Source organism: Varanus komodoensis, unplaced genomic scaffold (genome assembly GCF_004798865.1).
Source record: "Varanus komodoensis strain SLA01 unplaced genomic scaffold, ASM479886v1 scaffold18_1, whole genome shotgun sequence".
NCBI lineage: Eukaryota > Metazoa > Chordata > Lepidosauria > Squamata > Varanidae > Varanus > Varanus komodoensis.
Window position 1 is genome coordinate 4,599,326 of NW_025335548.1, and position 24,841 is coordinate 4,624,166.

Below are 24,841 nucleotides of genomic sequence, written 5' to 3' on the forward strand. Positions count from 1 at the left end.
TGCCATCAGGATAGAAATGGAACTGTTCATGACCAAGGTGCAGAAAAGAATAATCAATATGACCAGGGCTAGAGCACCTTCCTTCCAAGGAAAGAGGAACGCTCATGAGGCTCTTCAGTGGTAGGGTAGGTGACTTGAAAGACCATTCAGTGCTGTCTTCGAGGTTTTGATGGCTTTTGGGTTAGGGTTAGGGTTAGGGTTAGGGTTAGGTTAGCTTTGCTGATTGACAGGCAGAGAACCAATGAGAACATAGGCAGGGGAGTCTCCTGCTCTTCTCGCCAGCACTCGAGTCTGGTTGGATGGAGAGGCAGGTGAAAAAGCAGGCTGGAATGGTGGACAGGAGAGACATGGGCTGTCTCTCATGTTGGGGTGGGGATCCTCAGCAGCTGCTGACCTTGCTGACCTCTGATGCCACTCTAGGAGTGTCACAGAGGGCACTGTGTCCATTGATAATTTGGAGTGCCTTTGTCTATGTTTTTTTGGGGTCCTGTGACATCTGCTTTGAGATGGAATGACTGGAGCTCAGGTGGGGCGCTCACACATTCCTTGAAGGTGAGGAAAACATGCTCACCATCCTTCCCTCGTGGCAATGCCTCTCCGTGCAAGGACATCTTTCTTAAGCGGTGCGCATGGAAAATCATTTTAATAGCTAAACTGGGAAAAAGAGGAACAAAACAACCAAAACAGCACGGAAATATCATGTAAGTGTTCCCTTGCCCTTCCCTTTCTTCTATGACTTCCTGGGTTTTAAAAAATGCCTTCCATACAAATATGTGTATATACAGTTAATATAAAATAAAAAGACAGTTTGATCCAAGCCAAAACTTGGATCGAGTCAACAGAGTCACACCTTTGAGTGATAAGATGCTAGAGGAAGCAGCTGAAATTATGAAAAAGGAATCTGCAGCTAGCAGACTTTTCTCTGTCCCTCTGTAGTGAGGCCTCAGCATTCTAACTTTATAATTTAGCAAGCCATGGCTGCCAGAATCAAGGTTGGTGTCCTGCCCCCAGCAGCAGTGCCAGAGAAATCTCTCCCGCTATTCCATGCATGTGATCATTTGTGTACAGCCTTAACATCACTGAGAGCCAGTGTGGTGTAGTGGTTAAGAGCATGGGACCGGGACTCAGACGATCTGGGTTCAAGTCCCCGCTCAGCCATGGAGCCAACTGGGTGACTCTGGGCCAGTCACAGACTCTCAGTCCAACCTACCTCACAGGGTTGTTGTTGTGGGGATAAGATGGGGGAGGAGAGATGATGTAAGCTGCCTTGAGCCCTTTGTAGGAAAAAGGCAGGATATAAATCGAAAAACAAACAAACAAAAAACAAACATCAGAGCAGCGTTCATCAAAGCCAGGACAAGCAGGATGCATTAATGCTGGGAAGTCCAGTGCCAACAAAACTTAAACAAAAGAACTCTGGGGCAACATCCAAGGTGACCCTATCAAAGATGTGAATTACATTGTGCTCATGTAAATAATGTCTAGCACAATGCCAATAGTGTTTGTTGGTGCAACAAATTTTCCAGGGAAAGCCATTGTACCCGCCAGCTCTGTTGGCATCGCACGAGAAGTCATTTACACAAGTACAATGTAATTTGCTTTAATTGTGCAAAGATTTCACATTTTTAATCAATGCATTTCTTAATTAATTATATTTATATCCAATCTTTTTTGTTCCAGTAAACCCAAGGAGGCTGACATCATTCTCCTCCTTCCCCTCTCAATCCTACCTTCACAACAGCCCTGTGAGGTAGGTTGGACTTAGGGTCTGTAACTGGCCCCAAGTCACCCAGTGAGCTCCATGGCTGAGTGCAGACTAGAACCCAGATCTCCAGAGTTCCCACCCAGCACTCCTATCTACTACACCACACCGGCTCTCAAGCTGTGGGTTTAATCTGCTTTTCAAGACCATTAATATAGGGATGTTGCCCAGGTACAGCTGGTGGACACAGAGTCTTGTGCGTCAAGAATCCAATGAGTCCAACTCTTGCTGCATTGAATCCAGTGCCAACCAATAGCAGAGTTGTGTTTAATGTTCACAGGTACCTGGAGAAATAATGTAAAGCTGCCACATCTTATTTCTAAAGGTTTGAACAATTATTAAAAAACAAGGCTGTTAGCCTTTGACAATGTTAATTGACAATTTATGAAGCAACAACTAGTCCAAATGGAGTTTGGTGAAAAAATTATTAATGCGATATTAAGCATCTATCAAAAACAGTCTGCTAAGATCATAATTAATGGAGAATTTGCAAACACTATAGACGTACAAAAGGGCACAAGACAAGGATGCCCTTTATCATCATTCTTTATATTGATCTTAGAAGTGTTAAACAGAAATATTAGAGATGATATGGATATTAAAGGCACTAGAATCAGAGATGAAAGCTATAAATTGCAAGCATTTGCAGACAACTTAGTTTTTATAATTGAGGAACCCTTGGTAACAATGTCTAAACTTCTACAAAGGATTGAAGAATATGGCGATGTTACTGGGATGAAAATAAACAGAGATAAGACGAAATTGTTAGTAAAAAATTTTACACAAGACCAGAGAAAAACCCTGCAGGAATGAGTAGATCTTCAAATTGTTAAAAAGGTTAAATATTTGGGGATTTTTCTTACAGCTAAGTGCACTACATTGAAAGAAGACAATTATGACAAATTATTTAAGAAAATTAAGAATGACTTGGAAAAATGGTCTAATGTGGAATTATCCTTGTGAGGAAGAATAGCGCTAGTTAAAATGAATATATTACCAAAGCTTTTGTTTTTATTCCAAATGATTCCCATAAAAATTGATTTAAAAAATTCTTTGACGATCTAAATATCCAAATCTCAAGATTTATAAGGAAAAAGAAAAAAACCAAGAATTAAATTAAAAATGCTACAGGAGGCTAAAGGGAACGGGGGTTTGGGTCTTCCCAATTGGATGTTGTATTATCAAGCTTCTGTTTTAATGTGGCTAAAAGAATGGGTAACTTTAAGAAACAAGAGAATCTTGTATCTTTTTTTTAATAACGATTTTTATTAAGATTTTAAACTAAAAACTAAAAAACATCAATCATCAAATACATCGGACGTACTGGGTCAGCCCCCTATAACCTATCTTTTTAACATTCTATAGTCATATTCAAATCAATTTATAAAAATTTAAAAACTTCTTTAAATCTAAGCCAAGTCCCATTTCTCCAGCCAATCATAAAAAAGGTCCCAAGTTTGATAGAAGTCAGTATTTTCTTTCTCCTTCAGTAACAGAGTTAATCTGTCCATTTCTGCACAGTCCAGAATATTTTTTAAATCTTCCTCCGTGGGTAATTCCTCACTTTTCCATTACTGAGCAAGCGCAATCCTCGCCGCTGTGATTAAATGTAGCATCAAATACATTTCTTGTTTGCTAATATTTTCCGGTATAATGCCTAACAAGAAAATTTCAGATTTAAAAGCTAAGGGTTTTTGTAGCATTTCCTCAAGCCATTTATGTATTTTAATCCAATACTTTTTCATATATTCACAGGTCCACCACATATGGTAAAAAGTACCCACATCATGTTTACATTTCCAACCTCCATTTGACATATTTGGAAACATCTTAGCTAATCAACTTGGTGATAAATACCATCTATAAAACATTTTATATAAATTTTTTTATACAAAGTTGCTAAAGTTACCTTAATATTTCTCTCCCATAGCTTTTGCCACTTTTCTAATTCAATATTATATCCAAAATGTTGTGCCCACGTTATCATAGTTTCCTTAACCTGTTCCCCTTCCATTTTCCTGTCAAGTAAGAACTCATGAATTCTTTTAATCATTTTCTCATCTGTTTTTAGCATCACTTGATCAAAGGCTGTTAGGTCTTTATAAAACCCCCATATTTTACAGTCTTTAGCATATCTTGATTGCATCTGCACCTTATACCACCAAGAGATATTGAGTCCCTGTTTTTGTATTTCTTGATCTAGTTTCAGGCCTCCATCCTTATCCAAAATATCATCATATCTTATGATCCCTTCAAAATTTAATACGTTTGGATACACAAAAGCTTCCATAGGTGAAAGCCATCTTGGTAATTTATTATACAATTTTGACTGTAACTTTTCCCACACTGACATTAATGATCTTCTGATAAAGTGACTTAAAAAAGTCCCATGAGACTTAACCTTCTCGTACCACATGTAAGCGTGCCAACCCATTTGCAAATCATGACCTTCAAGGTACAAAATTCTCTTATTTCGCAAGGTTATCCATTCTTTTAGCCAAGTTAAAATAGACGCTTGATAGTACAACATCCAGTCAGGAAGACCAAAACCCCCATTCTTTTTGGTTTCCTGAAGCATTTTTAATTTAATCCTTGCTTTCTTTTTTTCTCCAAATAAATCCTGAAATTTGAAAATTCAAATCCTCAAAAATTTTTTTATCAATTTTTACAGGAATCATTTGGAACAAAAACAAAAGTTTTGGTAGTATGTTCATTTTAACCAGTGCTATTCTTCCCAACAAAGACAATTGTAAATTGGCCCATCTTTCCAGATCACCTTTAATATCCTTCAATAATTTATCATAATTGTCTTCTTTCAAAGTTGTGCATTTAGCTGTAAGATAGATTCCCAAGTATTTAACCTTTTTAGCAATCTGCAAGTCCACTTGTTCTTGGAGTCTTTTTTTCTGATCTTGCGTAAGATTTTTAACTAAAAGTTTCGTTTTTTCTTTATTTATTTTCATCCCCGTAACCTCACCATATTCTTCAATCCGTTGTAAAAGTTTAGGGATTGTTACAAAAGGTTCCTCTATTATAAAAACCATCTGCGAATGCTTGCAACTTATAATTTTCATCCCTAATTTTAGTACCTTTAATGTTCTCGTCATCCCTGACATTTCCATTCAAGACCTCTAAAGTCAGAATGAACAATAGGGGTGACAACGGGCATCCTTGCCTTGTACCCTTTTGTATCTCTATAGCCCTTGTAAGTTCTCCATTAATTAAAATGCTGGCCGATTGTCTTTGATAGATGCTTGATATCGCATTCATGAAGTTTCCCCCAAATTCCATTTGCGCCATCTGTTGCTTCATGAATTGCCAATTAACATTATCAAAGGCTTTCTGGGCATCCAAAAACAGTAGGGCCACTGATTTTTCTGTGTGTGTCTCATAGTATTCTAGAATATCCAAGATACTCCTCAGATTGTTCTTCATTTGTCTTTTAGGCAGGAAACCATTTTGGTCTGGATGAATAAAGTCTATTAAAAACTTCTTCAACCTTTCTGCCAATATAGAGGCCAAAATTTTATAGTCCACATTTAGTAATGATATAGGTCTGTAATTCTGAATCTGTGTTGAGTCCATATTTTCTTTCCGTATTAATGTGATAATTGCCTCTGTCCAAGTGTCTGGTATTTTAGCATTTAACAATGCTTCATTACATATATCTTTAAGAAATGTAGCAAAAACTCCCTCAAAAGATTTGTAAAATTCAGCTGGTAGCCCATCTGGACCAGGGGTTTTATCGTTCTTTTGTCGCATGATTGCTTCTGTTATTTCCATAGTTGTTACTTCTTGATTCAATAATTTTTGATATTTTTCTGGTTTTGGTAAGTCTCCCTTTCAAATGTATTCTTTTACCTTCTCGATCAAAATCTCCTTCCGGTATAACCTTGCAAAAAAATCTTCAGCTATTTTCTTAATTTGTGTATTTTGTACCCATAGTCGTCCTTCTCCATCTTTCAGTTTCGAAATCAGTCTCTTCTCTCTTTTTTTACTTTATATGCTAGCCATCTCCCCGGTTTATTAGCATTTTCAAAAACATTCTGTTTAGCCAGTTTCATTTGCTTAGTAAGTTCATTTGTATCCAAGAGATTCAATTTGTGCTTTAAGTATTCATTTGGACCCTAAGATTTCTTTTTGTTGGATCCTCCTGCAGTTCTTGTTCCTGTTTCCTCAGTTCTTCTACTAATGTTGCTCGCTCTTGCTTTTTCTTTTTATTTATTTTTGCTGAGTTGGTTATTATCAGTCCCCTGACATAGGCTTTAGCTGTATCCCAGACATTCTGTAAAGAAGTTTCTTCCGCTTTGTTTATTTGAATGAATATTTGCATTTCTTTGCTTATCTCTTCTGTAAATTTTTTATCTTATAGTAACGCTCTATCTAGACTCCATCTGGGCGTCCTTGCAGCTCCTTTCAGTGATATAAATACAGGATTATGATCTGCCCAGACATTTGTCTCCATTTCAGCTTCTATCAAATCTGGAACTAAGTCTGGAGTTATCCAAACCATATCAGTTCTGGACCATGAGCTATGTCTGTTTGAATAAAAAGAATAATTGGCAGAAGTTGGGTTTTTATGCCTCCAGGCATCTATCAATCTGAGTTCTTCAATCATGTTGGAACAAGACTTTGGAAGCATCCTCCTACCTGTTTTCCCTTACTTTCACTCTTGTGATCGATTTCCTTATTCACAATTGCATTAAAATCGCCCATTACACACATAGTCTGATATTCTACTTGTAAGAGTAACGTATGTAGTTTTTGGTAAAAAGTTTCCTGATGATCATTTGGTGCATATATTGCCACTAAAAGCACCTTTTTAAGTTTAATTGTAATTTCTACCATCAAGATCCTACCATCCTCATCAGCAATAATATATTTAGGGTCCAATTTTTCTTTAACATATAGTGCTAAACCTGTTTTCTTTTGCAATGCAGAAGATACGAACAATTTCCCCAGTTTTAAACATTCCAGAAGTTTAACACATTGTTTCTTAATATGTGTTTCTTGTAGACAAATTATATCTAACTTTCGTTTTTGAAGTTGAGCAAAAAACCTTCTTCTCTTAGATGGTCCATTTAGTCCATTAACGTTTAAGGAGAACAATTCAATTTTCCCTTCCTTTTTAAGAGCCATATTTAATAAAATTATCTACTTATTCTTTGCCTTTACAGTTCTACCTTTTTTTTTCTCCTTTGAGTCCAAAGGCTGTACTTCTTGTTGTGAATCAACCTTCAGTATTTCTCCTTCTTCAGAATGGTGCGCTGTTATTTCCATTGCTTCGGCACCTTTTTCTCCTTCTTTAGAGATGACAGGGTCCTCCTCTTCCAACATGGCTCTACAATTCTTAATAGAACTCTTGTGCTTAAGAGAATCTTGTATCTTGAAGGGCATGATTTGCAAATGGGTTGGCATGCCTATATGTGGTATGAAAAGTGTAAGGCACGTGGTTGTTTTTTAAATCATTACATTAGGAAATCATTAATGTCGGTGTGGGAAAAGTTAAAGATAAAACTGTATACTAAATTACCAAGATGGCTCTCACCTATGGAAGCTCTTGTACATCCAAATGCATTGAATTTTGATACGATTGTGAGATATGATATTTTGGATAATGATGGAGGACTGAAATTGAATCAAAAAAATACAAGAACAAGGAATTAATATTTCTTGGTGGCACAAGGTTCAGATGCAATCGAGATATGCTAAAGACTATAGAATGCGGGGATTCTATAAGGAGCTAACAGCATTTGACCACGTGATGTTCAAATCAGACGAGAAAATGATTAAAAGATTGTATAATTTTCTACTAGATAAGAGAATGGAAGATGAACAGGTTAAGGAAACTATGATAACATGGACACAAAATTTTGGATATAATATTGAGTTAGAGAAATGGCAAAAGCTGTGGGAAAGAAATATTAAAGTAACATTAGCAACTTCATACAAAGAAAACCTGTATAAAATGTTTTATAGATGGTATTTGTCACCAAATAGGTTAGCTAAGATGTTCCCGAATATGTCAAATGAATGTTGGAAATGTAAACACAAACCGGGTACTTTTTATCATATGTGGTAGGCCTGCGAGAAGGCAAAAAGTATTGGATTAAAATACACAAATGGGTTGAGGAAATGTTACAAAAATCTCTAACATTTAAACCTGAAGTTGTCTTATTCGGCATTATACCTGATGATCTTAACAAACAAGCAATGTATTTGACTCTACATGTAACTACGGCAGTGAGGATTGCATTTGCCCAACATTGGAAGAATGAAGAGCCACCTACCGACGAACTGATTCTAAGAAAGATCTTGGATTGTGCAGAAATGGACAGATTGACTTTGTCTCTGAAGGAGAAAGAAGATACAGACTTCTATCAAACTTGGGATTATTTTTATCATTGGCTAGAGAACGGGACTATGCATAGATTCAAATATGTTTATAGTTTAACATAAAAAGAAAAAATGTGGGGGGCTGACCCAGCAGGTCCGATATTCTTGATGATTGATGTTGTTTTTAGTTTGTTTGTTTTTTTGTTCCGTTTATTAAGAATAAAACTTATTCCAAAAAAAAACCCAAAACAAGACTCTTACAGTTAACTTTTAAAACATAGGAAATAGGGACCCGTTGAGCATCTTTGTCCAGCTTGGTGGGAAAAATGCTGGGAGCCCTTTAAGTTTTAACCCTCCCGTTTTTTTTGTTTTTTTGTTTTTAAGGTTCTGAAGGTCCAGCTAATCTGCATTGCCCTCAATCCCTCTAGGCCATACCCTCACCATATCCTACTTTGCAGCTGGGGCATTCTGGGGAAACAGTCCTTTATGGCATGCATGAATCCAAAGCCGGTGTTCCTGCTGCATCATGTCGCAGCTCATCTTCTGGGGCAAGAGCATCCCTTGCTCACTAAATGAACTTCTAAATGACCTGGGCGTGTGTGCACATGAGGGCAGGGGTAGGAAATCTATTAACCTTCATACGGCTCACTCAGTTTGAAATGACTTTTGCAAGAGCACAGGACAGAAAATTAGCAAGCAATTATTCAAACTTGGGCAAGACGAGTCATAAAGGAGAGATTGTTAGTCACGGCTGATTTTCCCTGATCTTTCTTTCCTGGATCTCCTCTGAATCACCGTGGCGGGCTGAGGCATGTGCTTCTGAATGCAGCAGTACCATCTATGGTCTGACCAACCTGGCAGTGAATCAGTGCCATGCTTGTGTGTTGTGTTGCTCTGTTAGAGGAATGGCACCTGCAATCTGGCGGCTGCTACCTCCTGCCACAAAACCTGACCCCAGCACACTCCCTCCTGCCTTTAGCAGCACCATCTCTCCAAAGAGCGCCTAATCGCAGCCGCCATATTGGAATGAAGAGAAGGTTCAAATGGTGGGAAGCTACACAGATGTTTGCCACCATGCACAAGCAGGGGATTCCCATGAGGTTCATCCTAACACTGTTGCCCCTTTGCCTTCCCAGAGTTCCAGGCAGAAGAGGACATTCAATAAAACCCCAGATAACCATCCCATCCCTGGTGTTCGGTGTTACCATACAGGGGATAGTAAATACCAACAAGGGGCATTTTAGTTGGTATTCCAGTGTGCTTGCACATGTTTGTGCTCATGAGCATTACATCTTTCTTTGATGCATTTATATGCCCTGTTTTCCCTGCAAGGAACCCAAGGCAGTTTATCGAATGCGCCTTTGCTCCACTGTACCTTCACAGCAGCCCTGTGAGGAAGGTTAGGCTGAGATTCGATGACTGCTCCAAAGTCACCCAGTGAGCTTCATGGCTGAGCAGGGACCAGAACCTGGATCTGCTGGGCCTCAGCCCAGCGCTCTCACCATGTCCATATCTTGTTGGCTAAAGAGATGCATAGGCTACTTTGAGTTTGAAAGGTGGGACAGAAATAACAATAGCAATAATTTGACCTAAACTGAATGATCAGAGGTTCTGTTTTAGGAGAGCTAAAAATGCAGTACTATACAAGGCACAGAGAGAGAGAGAGAGAGAGAGAGAGAGAGAGAGAGAGAGAGACCGAGCGAGCAAGAGCGAGTCAGCGAGCACATGCTCAGGGATAGAAAAACATTTGGTTTTTCTTCTAACACAGCAGGTACGTCGAAGCAGTTGGGAAACCTAGAAGGTCATTTGGATGGAGGAAGAGCAATGTTGCCTGGGTAACACAGATCTTATTTTTATTACTGAGATTTGTTGCATTTAGAATGTACCTTTTCCTCCAAGGAACCCAAGGAGGCCTTCATAGTCCTCCTCCTGGTCCTCCATTTTATCTTCACAACAACCCTGTGAAATTGGCTAGGCTGAAAAGCAGCGACTGGCCCAAAGTCACCCATTGAGTTTCATGGACTTCTGGCCAAGCTCGACATTCTAACCACTGCACTCTGACGAAACGAGCTCCCAATAAGATCATAAAGTCCAAGGTCTAAAATTACTGAGCTGCGCTTCTCAATTGTGGTGTTCCTCATATAGAAGGCCACACCTTGGAACTCCCACCAGGAGCCAAATCTGTTTTAGAGGTGATGAATGAAGACATGACCTCATCCAATTCTGCCATTATCTTCGAGGAAGCAGCCTGTGCCATTGTTATTCGAATATGAGTAAAGGTATGCTGTGATGTAATGCGAGCAGAAGCAGACTCCACTGCTGCATCAGCCTCTTCCAGAACCTTATGAAATCCATTGTGAGGAATAAAACAGCCCGTGGGTCTGTGCACGTCACGTCCAGCTGCATCCCCAAGTCAGCCTCATGAACCCAGCTGAGCAAAGGGATGCCATCAATGCCAAGCACGTGACTTACCACCGACTGCATCAGCTTCAGGAGGGGTTACATTAGAGCCCAGCTCTAGGGTTGTGGCATTTTTCGTGCAGGCTTCCTGCACCTTAAATGCCTGTGCAACAAATAGGAAGTGAATGGAGGAAGCATTTTGCATCAGTGAGGCAGCAGGCCTGTGAAGACTGCAGGCAATGTCCTAATTCTTTGACTCAGAAAAAAGGCAGGTAAGGGAAGTCATGAGGGAGGAGGACAGGATTATGCACCATGTGGTGGGAGTGGACAGGGCCACGTTTATCACCCCCTCTCACACTACTAGAACATGGAGGCTTTTCATGAAGTGGATGGTGGGAAATGTAGCTTGAAGGGCCTGATCACGCCTCATCTTGGAAGCTAAGCAGCATCAGGCCTGGTTGGAATCTGGATGAGGGACTTCAGTGTTGTGAACCACCCAGAGAGCTTCGGCTATGGGTGGTATAGAAATATAATTAATAATAATAATAATAATAATAATAATAATAATAATAATAATAATAATAAAAATGGTGGGAAATTTGGGACAGATAAAAGGAAGCATCTGTTACACCAAGAACTGCAAATTGCTTACGTTTCAAGGGGGATAAGACAAACTCATGCTGAAGAGATTACTGGGCCTATGTTCCCTACAGTATCAAATACTGTCCCAGTATATACGTCTTTGCTGGGGAACATGGGTGGGAAGGTGCTCTTGCACCCAAGTCCTGTTTGTGGGTTTCCCTTGGGCAGCTGATTGGACACGGTCTGAACAGGCTTCTGCACCCTCAGTCCAATCGAGCACAGTCCTCCTGGCATTCTTACCTTCTTGTGATGGATCGCTACAACTTTTGACCACATTTTCCATTGCTGCATCCCATATTACCACACAAATACATAAAATAACACCTTTATTCCCTCCTGTAAGGAAAGGGAGGTGGTGGAAGAGGAGGAGGAGGAGACAGTGGGTCTGTCCCACCTGATTGTTGCTTGAATCCTATGTGTTGCTGGACTTCAGATATTACCAGGATAACATGGAGTAAACCCCAAGATGGCAGCTCCAGCAGCCTTGCAATGATATTATGGCGTGGTTGGCAGAAATGGGAGGAACTGAAGGAATTATACCTCTCTCCCAGACTAAGGGTGGGGAAATACCAGTTTTGGATGTTCTCCCATATCCTCCCTCAAGCAGGAGAGTAGCACAAGTGGATGGGAAATCGGCTAGAAGATTTTTCTATTTACAGGAATGTATTCTTTACACAAAAACCAGGTCTGGTTGAAGCATTCAAAAACCAGGTCTGGATCAAGAGATTTCAGTGCCTGAGAGGAAGCACAAGTTGCACACACACACAGACACACACACAGGCAGCGATCCTATGGGCAGAATCCATTTGCAGCAGCCTCTGCTGCAGCTGAGGGCATCAAGGGAGCTTCGGCAGTGTAGAGCAGGCTGGGTGACTGGTGGCTCTGTGATGTGACACCCCCCCCCTCACTGGATGTCCCACCGGATCTGCCACCGGATCAGTCACCTCACTCTGCCCAATGGTGAGGCTGGCTCTGTTGGAAACAGTATTTCCATGTTGGAGTCTGAAGGGTAGCGGTGAGATGTTTGGAAAGTCCACCTTTGGAGTTCCGTTCTTCATTGGGATTTGGCACATTTGTGATAGTATACAGTAGATAATGCTGCATACTCGGAACAGCTCCCTAGATAGTTTGCTTTGAAAGAAATCTGTTTGGCATCTAGGATGGGAAAACCAGCAAGTTTCAACCTCAGCCAAGTTCTTTGTTTCAGCTTGCTTGGGTTTTTGTTTCTGAACATTTTCAGCTTGCTCAAATGGCAAAAGTGCACACTTCAAAAGGGGGAAATAGACATTTCTGTGCATATTTTAATGCACACTTTCCCCCATTGATTGAAGTGTGAAAAAGTGGGTGTTTTATTAATTTATTTATGGCATTTGTATGCCACCCCAAACAATGATAAACAAAATAAAATCAGACATTTTAAAAAATAATGATACAACATCTTAAAACAAGAATTTTAAACACCCATTTCAAAGTGCATTTTTTAAAAATATACATTTTCCAAACATTAGTGCAAATTTGAGATTTCCCCCCCAAAATAAAACATGTTCCTGTGCATTTTCATGTTTGGAACTGTATGCAGGACATATTTGCCTGATTTGGGAAGAGAAATGAAATTCCCATAAATCTTTACCCACATCACTAATCTGACAGAATAATGGTGATATGTGCCCTCTGCTGGCAATTTGTATTTCTAGAAAGTGCAATTTAGACATTTTTTTAACAACATGACTATAGTTTTAAATCTACCCTGCTCCCTTCTGTGCCAAGGGTGGGCCATGCGTGGGCAGGATGGACAGATTTTTATCAATATCAGGAGGAAGATGAAGGATGGAAAGAAGGGAGAAGAGAGGGAGAGAAGGAGGGGAGGGAGTGTAAGCCAGAAATGGCAATCCAGATTTTTTTTTTTAAGGAACTTGGGGACATATTCTGTTGGGCACAAGGGCTAACATAAATGGCGCTGCACTTTATGTTAGTGGCCTCGAATATGCCAACAAGTATGCTAGCTGGCAGAAAGGGTTTCCTGGGAAATCCTGCTGTGCCAGCTAGCACCACTGGGATTGTGCAGGTGTACTGTTAAGCTAATGCAGCATGATTCACACTTATGCTTGTGCCCAGCTGGATACTGTCCCAGATTCAGGCCAGCACACGCAGCTGGATCACTCCTGCTTGGTTCTTCTTGCCTGCAGCAGAAGACAAACAAGCCAGAAATCTCCATTCCCTTGGGGTGGTTAATGTGACTGGAAACCAGAGGTACAAGCCAGGAACTAAACCAGTACACTCAAAGGATTTCAAAGGATTTCGATCCCAAAGGCCTTCACTTACTGGTGTTTCACAATTATTTTGAATTGTATGGAGGGCACAGGTGACTCTAGATTCATTGCAAAGAGAGGAAGGACGCTGAGTGCATAGCCATCTTCCGTCCCATCACTGAGCCAGGCAATGATAGAAGACCAAGGGCAGGCTGAGATGTTATTGGGAATTCCTGAGGCTTACAAGGATCGGCATGCAAACCAAGAGCAGAATTTGGAGAACAGGGCTTTGAAGCAGCCTTTTCTGGGTTCTTGACTAACTCGATGAAAAAAATCACCATGTGCAGAAAGAAGCAAGAGAAAGCAAAACAAATGAATGAATGCAAGGGAGAGATGCTAGCTAAGTGTTGGAAGTTTGTGGCCCTTGATGCTTCAACACAATGCCTTATTTGTTGAACTTGGTCCAAAGGAGGGTAAACCACTGAGATTAAAAAACAGTAGTTCTTAACAGAGGCACAGCTTCTTCCCACCTCAAGGAACATGGGCTCCTGGTCCCATGTGACCCACAAAAGTCAGTGCCCCAACATTACAGTCGCAATCCAGTGCTGCAACGTTGCGAAGGTGGTTCTAAGTAGTGGATCAAACTCACATATTTGGAAGATACCTTGAAAATCATCTAGCAAAATCTCCTGCTTAATGCAAGATATACTCATAGTAACCCTGGCAGACAGCTGCCAGCTTCTATGTCAAAAAAACCATCACCTTTCAAGACAGTCTGTTTCCCTGCCATGCAGCTCTTAGTGCTAGGAAGTTCCTTCTAACACTTGCCGAGATCTGCTTCACTGCAGTTTCCACCAATTGTCTCCAGTCCTTCCTCCAGGAGCGACAGACAATAACTCTGCTTCATTTTCCATTTGACACCCCTCTAGATATCTGAACCCTGCACTAATTTATCATCTTCATTTTCTCCAGATTTATATCCAGCTCTTTTAATCATTCCTCACTCGTCTCTAAGCACCCTCCAATTTGTTAATTTTCTTCTTAAAATGTGACATCCAGAGCTGGACACAATCCTCAGAAATGCAGCTCTCTGGTGGAAGTGGAACATGCTGTTGGAACGGAGGTAAGCAGAAGTCAGCAATGGGTGAATCACACAGTGAGAAGCTCTCTCTGAAGAAACACAATAATAGACTTTGACAAAATAGCCTAAACAAAGAGGGGAGCTCTAGGCCCGGATACAAAGATTTAGCTTCAAAGAGGAGGAGGAGGAGGAGGAGGGCAGGGAAAGAAATGCCTAGATACACATATGGAAGCAATCGTGGCTCAGCTTCTTAGCAGCAATGGCACTAAGGACACCAACAACAAAAGACCACAAGACCCATGGTGCCTACAAAATGAAATAATTCATGATAGCACAAACTTTGTAAGCAAAAGCCTGTTCCATCAGATATGGACAGAAAAAGTGGCTACATACAAACCCAGTTAGGTATTAGATAGCCACCAGAGGGCAGTTGTCAGAGACCAGAGTACAGATGGCACACGAGCAGACGGGAGCAGCGGGGTGTGGGCACCAGGGTGCAGCACAAGGGTCAGTCCAAAAGCACAGTCAAAACCAGTCCAAAGGCCAGACCCGGGATTTGAAGTGCAAGGCCAAGTCCATTCAGGTAGCAAGTGTGTTCAGACAAGCCCGGGAATCAGGGAACCAAGAAGACAAGCTGAAGGAAACAGGTACCTTGAGGAGCAAGGCAGGAGCAAAGTCCAAGAGCTCACAAACAAGAAGCACTTCAACAACTCAGAGAACCTTTCTTACCAAGGTGGCTTCCTGGGAGAAGAGCCAGTTCCTCTATAGCTCTTCCCTCACGGCTTCCAGGAGGAGCTCATGAGAGCCCTGGCAGCTGCAGAAGATTGGGGTAATAATCCTGCAACTAACTGGGCTGCTATGCTGGTCCTTGACCAGCAGAGGGAGCCCTGAAGCTGCCGCAGGTCCAACTGTTTGTACCTTGAGGGCTGCATGGAGACTTTGACATGGAAACCGTGAGTTACATTTCCATACCATAAATTTAAGTATTCACAATATATATAATAAAAATACACAATTAATATATTCAACCATTAAACAAGGGAGAACTAATTCTAAGACGATGTTAGGACTAACTGAATGAAAAAGGACACTGTGTGGGCCTGTGATGGCAACGCCTTCTCTGACCACAGTCCAGGCACAATGACCACTCCTCTGGGGTCGCCCACCCCTTTCTTCCCTGTTTCTCCTGCCCAGAAACTCTCCCATATGTCTCCCCTGGCCCCCGCTTCCTTCTTGGAATTGGAATTGGCACACTGGGCCTCTTGTATTTGGGCCAATGAACTCTCCCCAGCACGCCCTGCCCACTTCTGCGGATGAGCACAAAGGCCACCAGGAGCCTCAGGAAGAGAGCAGGATGGGCCAGTGGCCTTGGGAGAGCTTGCCACTGTGTGCCCCTGCCATCACTGGGATCCAGGCTGGGGGAGGAACCGGGGGCTCAGAGTAGCAAGGGGGCCACAGAACAAGGCCTTGGGAGGTGCATGCAGCCCGCGGGCTATACATTGGACCAGCCTGACTTAGAATGTCTAAAAAAGGACCGGATCACATGAGAAAACCCTCACAGAGGCCCACAAGAATCACCACAGTCGCAGCCTCTTGTTAGTTGCCTTGGTGGAAGCAAGATAAATTATGTCCATGGCAACCTCACAATCCACTAAGCTAGTAATCAAGTAGAGAAGGGAAACCATGTAAGTATGTGTATGTGTTGCAATTAATACCGACCCAGAGCCAAGGCTCATTTTAAAAATAAAATTCGGTGAAAGATTAAACATTTAACAGTGCAATAGAAACTAACAGTGAGAGAGTAAAACCTCGCAACAATGCACAGGCTTAAAAATACAGACTTGAAAACAGACTGAAAAGATCTGAAGATTAATTTGGGAGAAATTACTCTTGACAATTCCGTACTGCCTTCTGACAACCATCTTAGCAATTCAGTTGTTGCCAAGATGGTTGCAAAATAACTCTTTTATTATATCTTTTATCAGTGGTCCCCTTCCTTCCCAGGTCACCAATGTTCTACAAATAAGTAATCCAAGTGTGTGAGAATGGACAACATAGCAAACAGTTTTTGTTGACTTTATGGGCTTACTTGCAAAGTTAAGGGTGCAATACCATGCATAATCTATAGATGAAAGAGTTCTACAATTCCCAGCATTCAATGCTGGCCAGGGCATCCTGGGAGTTGCAGGACTTTCTAGATATGGCTAGGATTGTGCCTTTATTTATTCATCTACTTATTTAATTTCTATGTCACCCCACAGCCAAAGCCCTCTGGGCGATTTACAGCAGTCCATAAAACAGTATTTTCAACACATATTTATACAATACAAATATTAAAATACAAACAGATATTAAAATGCAATAAAATATATAAAATATATTAAACGTTTAAACATTTAAGACAGTTAAAACCAAACCATAACAAAGAGAGACTTGATAAAACACCCAGGATGGGCCATCCCCTCAAGGCCCTGGGTATCCAGATATGTCTTTAAAAGCCTCAGTATAAAGGACTGACTTAACCTGGTGCTGCAAAGATTATGAATTCAGTTACAGCTGAGCTGCAGTGGGCAGATTATTCCTTAAGTAGGGGATCTTAAGAGTCTTGTGGCATTACACTGTTCACAGTTCTTCACATATCCCCTTATCACATGTACTGCATATAAACTTAGCACTCTCAATAATATTGTGTGCATCTAATAACCTGAGCTATCTACACGAACAGTTATGTCTCAATAAACTTCTTAGTCCTTAAGGTGCTACAAGACCGTGGCTTGTTTTGCTGCAATAAAACAACACAGCTGTCCTCTGGAAATAGGCAAATTCTGTGTATCGCAATTGCATGTCAGTTCATTGGTTATATAGCATTACTTCACTGTTACACGTTTCTTTCCAGCCCATGCTCCTTAGCTGCATCCATTCACATGTCTGCGTGTTCAGCATACTGTATTATTGTGGGTGTGTCTTTGGAAGAACATTATTTGCCATTGCCTTCCGTGCTTCCTGTGCTTTGCAGTGTGAGAAGATTTGTCTTGACAATTTCTGGCTACTGCTGGTGTACAATATGGCTAAGAGACTAAGACAGGAGCCCTAGCCTTTGCAGCCAGCCATTGGCTGTGGAGGGTTTGGACAGGCCTCTTCCATGATGATTGGCAGCCAAGGAGGCTGCCACTGGTTGCTGGGGCAGCACAAAACCATCTTGCCTAGGAGCCCTATAGGTCATGCATGCAAGGTAAGACCCAGCATCAGCAGGCAGAAAGTCTAAACTTGAGGGAAGGTTGCTGCATTTTAATAGTTAAACATTAATCTCTCCCTGGATTGTTATCCTCCTAGGTCACCCTTTCAACATTCAGAATGGCTTTGAGAATAAATCATCCTCTTTGTGACAACCATAAACCAGCAAAAGCTTCCTCTTCTTCCTCCTCTTGCCCCTTTGTTTTATTATGATGCTAAGTCTCACACCTTCTGTCTCTTTGAAGACTTTCTTTTGCCGCTCAAGCCCTCTGTATCCTTCAAAGACAAGGCCCTTCTATGCTGCAGAAATCACTCATCTAGTTCACATGCAACAAGGAGACACCACAGGTCAATTTCCTGGTGGGGCTTCTCATTTTAAACACTGGAATCATAACAGGTGTACCCCACAGCCTGTTGTTGCATGCAAATACAAGCCTGGCACAGGTGGTTTGTTAGGCTGGTTCCAAAGCCACCTCTTTTAAGGTTGCAGGTGGCCTGGGAACCACCCTACCAAGCTACCTCCACTGGGTTGACACGTAAACATTCCTTCTGCAGCTCAGATAAGCAAAATGGCAGCTGCAAAAAGCTCCTTGTTATATGCAAACACGTCCATTAATTCCTTGCCATCCAAAGGCAAAGTGTTCTCTTCTGAAATCTCTAAAAGCCTGGCCACCTGAGGCAGGCACTGTTCGCTAAAGCCACCATGGTGCCATTTCAGTTTGCCATTTGGTTCTATTCAGGGACGGTGGACCACCAACACACTAGAACCATTCAGCTGAACCACCTGGGTCTCCTGGCTTCCCCCAATGTTGGAAGGATTCCGTAGACTTTATGGCAGGGGTCTCAAACTCGCGGCCCGCGGGATGATATTTTGTGGCCCCCACTTGATATCAAAGTTTAGTGATAGTGCGGCCTGCGCGTTTTTCTCACACGTACCTGCGTGAGTCGTTACTCTGGGCGCAACGTTCCCTCTAAGCTGCGCGTCGGGACCACCACCACCCAAGGCCGACCACCGTGGTGGTGGTGGGCCGCTCATCCCGCATCGCTCCCGCAGGCCGGCCCGGGTGCCCCTGGCGCTTTGAAGGCCACAGGGCCCCTCCCCTGTGCCCCGTCCATCCCGGCGTGCAACTTAGAGGGAACATTGCCTGGGCATTTTATATTTTTTGTCACCTGTGGGCTACCATAGCTCAAGATCGTGACAGCAATGCAAATTAACAACGTTAGTCACTTGAAACGTGATTCGGGAGTGTCACCGAGTGAAGGGAAAATATATCCTGTCACCCAGTGCAAATACGTTTTTTTTTTCTTTTTTGTCACCCAGCCCCAGTCATGTCTTTCTCAAAACCTGCCGTGAAGAGAAAGGTTGGCGATGAGCACAGACAATTTCAGGAGAAGAGGGAGACGGAATATGTTTTTGTTGAGCACAGGGGCATCCCGACGTGTCTTATATGTACAGAGAAAGTTGCGGTGCACAAGGAGTACAACATCAGACGTCATTACTCAACTAGACATGCTGAGGAGTATGCAAAATACCAGGGAGATGAGAGAGAGGACCGTGTCGCCAAACTTAAAACATGTCTACTGAGGCAACAAGACTTTTTCAAGAAAGCAAGCAAAGAGAGTGATGCGGCAGTCGAAGCCAGCTACGTAGTGAGTGAGATGATTGCTAAGGCAGGAAAGCCATTTAAAGACGGCGAGTTCATCAAAAAGTGCATGTTACAGGCTGCAAGTATAGTCTGCCCGGAAAAAAAGGGTCAGTTTAGCAACTTCAGCCTCTCAGCCAACACAGTGGCAGAGCGCATTTCTGACCTGTCAGGTAACGTTTACGATCAACTGCGTGAGAAAGCTAAACATTTTCACGCATACCCAGTTGCTCTTGATGAGAGCACAGACGTCACTGACACCACACAGCTCGCAATATATGTCCGTGGTGTTGACGACAATTTTGAAGTGATGGAGGAGTTACTCACAGTGATTCCAATGCATGGCCAGACCACCGCTCAGGAGATATTCCGCCAGCTGTGTGATGCCATTGCAGATGCTGGCTTACTATGGAAGAGTTATGCTGCAATAATAACCAACGGAGCACCATCAATGACAGGGAGGAGAAATGGAGTCATGGCACTTCTTCAAAGAAAATTGGAAGAAGAGGCTGTGGAAGAGGCCATTGCTCTGCACTGCATTATCCATCAGCAGGCCCTTTGCAGCAAATGCCTGAAGTTTGACAGTGTGATGTCTGATGGTGTGAAATGCATCAACCATATCAGATCCAGGGGCTTAAAGCATTGGCAGTTCTGCGCCTTTTTAGAGGAAATAGAGGCAGCATATGAGGATGTGCTCTACTACACCGAGGTACGTTGGCTTAGCAGGGGAAACGTCTTGAAGAGGTTTTTTGAGTTGAGAGCAGAGGTGAAAACCTTCATGGAGAAAGACGGGATGGCTGTTCCTGTACTAAGTGATCCCAAATGGCTCATGGACTTGGCTTTTCTTGTTGACATCACACAGGAGCTGAATGTACTGAACAAGAAATTACAAGGCCAGGGGCAGCTTGTCAGTGCTGCCTATGACAATGTCAGAACATTCTCCACAAAACTTGTGTTATGGAAAGCCCAGTTTCTCAGACAAACCTCTGCCATTTCCCAGCATGCAAGGCACTCATGGATTCTGGCACACCATTCAGCGGTGAGAAGTATGCTGATGCCATTGTAAAGCTACAGGAAGAGTCTGATCACAGGTTTGCAGATTTCAAGACACACAGAGCCACTTTTCAAGTTTTTGCTGACCCCTTGTTGGGAATATTTGGGTAAATCCTGCCTGAAAAGCATTACTCCTGTGTGCCTTTGCATTGCGGGATCAAATCCTGTCTTCCTTCTCAAAACCAAGCTGTCACTGTTTAAAATGGCATTCCCCTCCTCCTTTCTCTCACCTTTAGCTGTAGGCTACAGTAGGCCATTTTAGCCCAAATATACATTATAAATAGTCATTGTTGGAATTCAGTTTACAATAATCTTTTGATAGCCCAGAGGGCTTCATGTGCCCTGATCATGCAGAATGTTAAGGGTCTGAGCTTATCATGAATAATTTCTAGTGGCTTGAATTTGCATGTCTGAGCAGACCTGGAGATGGGTTCAAGTTACTCAACTAAAGTGTCAATACTAATCTCATTGTTACAGTGTGATTGACTGACATTTCTTTATCTGTTCTGTATGTGATGACCTCAGAATCTTATTGTAATCTCTGCATTCTGTCATCAATTGCCCTGTACCTGTGTACCTATAAACGCCCTGTAATGGTATTGAAGCTTTGCAGCGAGTTCATCTCTGCTAGCCCGGTAATGCATTATCGTGAGTCAACCGCGGGATCCTGGGATAGACAACAAAAACGCGGAGATTCATAATGATTGATCTTTCCTAAGACTCTGAGTTTTTATTTCCTCTTCTCAAATTGAGATTCCAGGATTCTGATACCCTTCTCCTTCGATGTGGAAGATGCCCCCCCTGTGCTTCAAATGGAGCTAATTGACCTTCAGTGCAAAGCCAAGTTCAGGGAGGCGAGTGGAAAAGCAGACAAGCTTGAACAATTTTTGAGAGAATTGCCCCTTATCTTCCCTGAGCTTTCCAGGATGTTCATGTGGACCATGTGAAAAGCTCTTCTCCACCATGAACTTTAATAAGTCAAAGTTCAGGTCCAAACTTACTGATGAGCATCTTCAAGCCATACTGAGGGTCTCAGTTGCTTCCTCCCTCAAGCCAAATGTGGCTCAGCTGTGTAAGAGGAAGCGCTGTCAGGTCTCTGGCAGCAAGGAGTAGGAGGAAGTAAGAGAAGCCTATGTTCTGAAGAACCGTTCATGTTCTGAATTATTCTTAGTAAAGATTGAGAAGATTGGATCAGTTGTACTTTTTTTGGAATACTTGAAATCCTTTTTTTGTGGAATACTTGATGCGGCCCAGCCTCACCCAAACTCTACTTCCAGCGGCCCCCAGGTAAGTTGAGTTTGAGACCCCTGCTTTATGGAGTCAATCCTAGTACATTTAGGGCATAATATTATGTTGAATATAAGCCTCTGAATTTGGAGCTTTATGGTCATTCAGAGTGGAGCCAGAGGAGCAGTCAGTCTTCTCCTCCCCTGCATTTTTTGCTAGATGGGCTTTCCTGCATCTAACTGGGGCAGTGTGGATGGGGGCAGGTGGGAAGGAAGGATGCTGCAGAGGCATCAAGGAAACTTGCCCCTTGCGGTCTCCAGTCTCCCTCTCTCCTTGCCCTGCAATGCCTCCTTCTCCCCATCTCCAAGGTCACTTCTCTGACCTTAGATCCGAGAATGGGGACTGTCCTATGGTTCCCCAGAAGCTGCCTAGGGGTGCCCTTAGGTAGCAGCAGCATCACTATCTTTCCTGACCTCAATATCCACAGCTGTGGGCAAGATATTCGTAACTGGCCATTTTCTTTTCCAAGCATGCTTGTCACGGCTAAACGCACAGCTAGAGAGAAAACTAGCCAGGAGGATGTCCAACCCCAAGTGGAAAAGAACGCGAAACTGCACGCGCGTCTTTCACGCGCATCTTGCAACCGAGTCTTAGGTGTCAAGGCGGCCGCCCCGTTTTTGGAGTCCGCAACGCCTGCCTCGCTTCTTTGCGTCTCCTGGCCTCCCCTCGGTGGCGCGAGGGGAGCGCGGGTTCAAAAGGAGCTGTCGCCCCCGGGCGGGCCCGGGGGAAGGCGTGCGGCGGGCAGGGGGAAAAGAGCGGCCGCCACTTCAGAGCACGTCGCCCGAGCAGAGGCCGCGAGGGGATGCCCCGCCGCCTCGGCCGCGCCGCGCTGCGCTGCGCCCGGTGACGCACAGGAAAGCCTCCCGCGGCGAGGGGCGCGCGCACACACGGCGCGGCGGGGCGACTCGAGCCGAGCCGGAGCGCCGCAGCCTCACTCCGGCAGGCGCGTCCGTCGCCTCGCTGCTCGGGCCAGGTGAGTGGCGGCGCGGCGCGGGCGAGCGACACGGAGCTCGGCGAAAGGCGCGCCGCTCTGCCCGCCGGAGGTGGTGGCGGCGGCGGGCCGCGGCCCCCCGCTGGCCTGGAGGCGAACGGCGCGCTCCTGCAGGACGGGTGGGCGGGTTCAGCCGCCGTCGCAAGCCGGCGCTCTCGAAGGAACGGCGCAAGCGGGGCGCAGGGCGGCCCGCGCCGCGCGCATCGGCAGAGCTTTGCGCCTCACTCAAGCCGGCGCTTGCCAGGGATGGGGCTTTAATACCACGAGAGTGGCTCGCTCCATTGCGCGTTTTGCAGGGTCGCCCTTGCCGGGAGCCGGTCGCTCGCAGCGCGGTCGTAAGCCCTGAGGGCGACCCAGTGCTTGCAAGTCCTTGCCCAAACGAAGGACTTGTCGATGGACAAGGGCTCCTTCGCCCCACGTTCTTCCCGCACGGCTTCCCGTTCGGGCGTTGTAGCACCATAGCATGCCATTAACGGTGTGGTGGTTTGGTTTGTAGGCGGCTTTCCTGTGGGCAGCTGAGACGAGAGGTGCTTGTGAACTTTGGCAAGCAAGAACGTATCAGATGCAGGAAAGGAACTCAGAATATTAGGGTTCTATGTGAACACATGGATTGGAGGACAAACTAGGTTGAGAGAGCGAAGCAGCATAAGCAGAGCATGATGATTCTCCTCTCCATTCATCCTACGCACGATGTTGGGTAGGTTAGGCTGTGCATCAGCGATAGGCCCTAAAGAGAGCTCCGTGGCCTAGAGAGGACTAGGTCTCCACATTCTTCCACCCGGGTTGTCAGGTCCAGGCCAACACTAGAACCACTGCACCACACTAGTTCTGAGTGCCAGGGTGCCTGCACACCCCTTGCTTGCCAAAAAGTCTCTCCAGAGAGCTGAAGCAGCAGTATGGTGTGGACTATTGTGGGGTGGATGCAGATGAACTTCCTCAAACCTGGCAGAACTCCGCTTTTTGGAAGGCACAGGCAGCTGAAGGGAGAAGCAGGGGATGAAAATCTTTCCTTCCATGAATTTCTTTCTGCTCATTCATTTTTGCCTCTAAATGTGCTTTCACATGAGACTTTCACTGTGCAATTACAGTGCCTCATTGATGGAATGCTACCCTGTCTTCATGCCTTTAACCCTCTAGGCTCTTCAGTCGCTGCTTCCAACTGTGTTTCTTATTACACAAATGTCCATTACTGAGGGAAAGATGGAATAGCTGAAACTTTTGATTGGTAGCATCAGGAATCCAGAAATACCCTGAGGCATACTCTAGATTTGCAGGGGTGATAATGAATATGTTATTGTAATAAGGGAGATCAGTTTTGCAGTAAAGCAACCAAGTGTGATTCTTAAGTAAACCGAAAGATAGGAAATGGAACACTACATTGCAAGGAACAACAGCCATGTGTTAAGTTTCTTACTTCCTTTCTGCTACTCTTACTACAATGTATCCTGTTGCTATATAATTATGATGTGCATTTCTCTGGTCTCACCTGTGGCAACCAGTGATGTGGAGCTGAGAAAATACTGAATGTAGTGCCATCAGTAAGTAAGAAGAGTTGTTGGTTTGTTGCTTAGTCTCATGAAGTCATGCCCAACCCATTGCGACCCTCATGGACAACATTCCTTCAGGTTCTCCTGTCTTCCACCATCCCTCGGAGTCTACCCAAGCCCACACCCTCTGCTCCAGTGACTCCATCCAGCCACCTCATCCTCTGCCATCTCCAAGAAGAGTTGTACTTTGCGTTATAGACAAGGCAGAGACTTCTAGGAGCTGCACATGAAAGATTACCCTAATCAATGATTGCTCTTCATTAGGTAATCAAAAAAGAAACTGCAGAATTGGATTTCAATAGCAAACCTGGCAATTCACTGTTAACAAATGACATAATTCACTTTGCATTTTAGTGCTTGATGAGTTTCTTAATTTCATGAGTGAACTCACATAGGTTGTTACCTGCTTCTAGGTTTCAAAAGCTGACTGCTTAAGTAAACAGTAAGGAGGAATAAGGGGCTCATAGAGAGAACCCTAATATCTTCAGTATGTTGATATTGCTATGCCTTTTGAAGTTTAATCAAGTCTTTCTGCATGGACACTTGAAGTGTGGTTAAATACCATGTCTCATGGGGAGATAGCACTGCTGCTCCATTAGGGAGAGAAAGAGACATA

The 24,841-nt window shown here is 43.6% G+C and overlaps 1 protein-coding gene across 3 annotated transcripts in view; it reads left to right on the forward strand.

Annotated features, from left to right (window-relative positions):
- The first annotated feature begins 22,613 nt into the window (after positions 1-22,613).
- Positions 22,614-24,841, forward strand: part of STAT4 (signal transducer and activator of transcription 4) — a 47,104-nt gene continuing 44,876 nt past the window's right edge. The window contains exon 1 of one of the 3 annotated variants that reach the window (XM_044427055.1): positions 22,614-22,660. The gene's annotated coding sequence lies outside the window, so the exon portion shown is untranslated. Of the gene's footprint in view, positions 22,661-24,364; positions 24,490-24,841 lie in introns of those variants that run through there. The other 2 variants (XM_044427054.1, XM_044427057.1) reach the window with 2 other exon arrangements.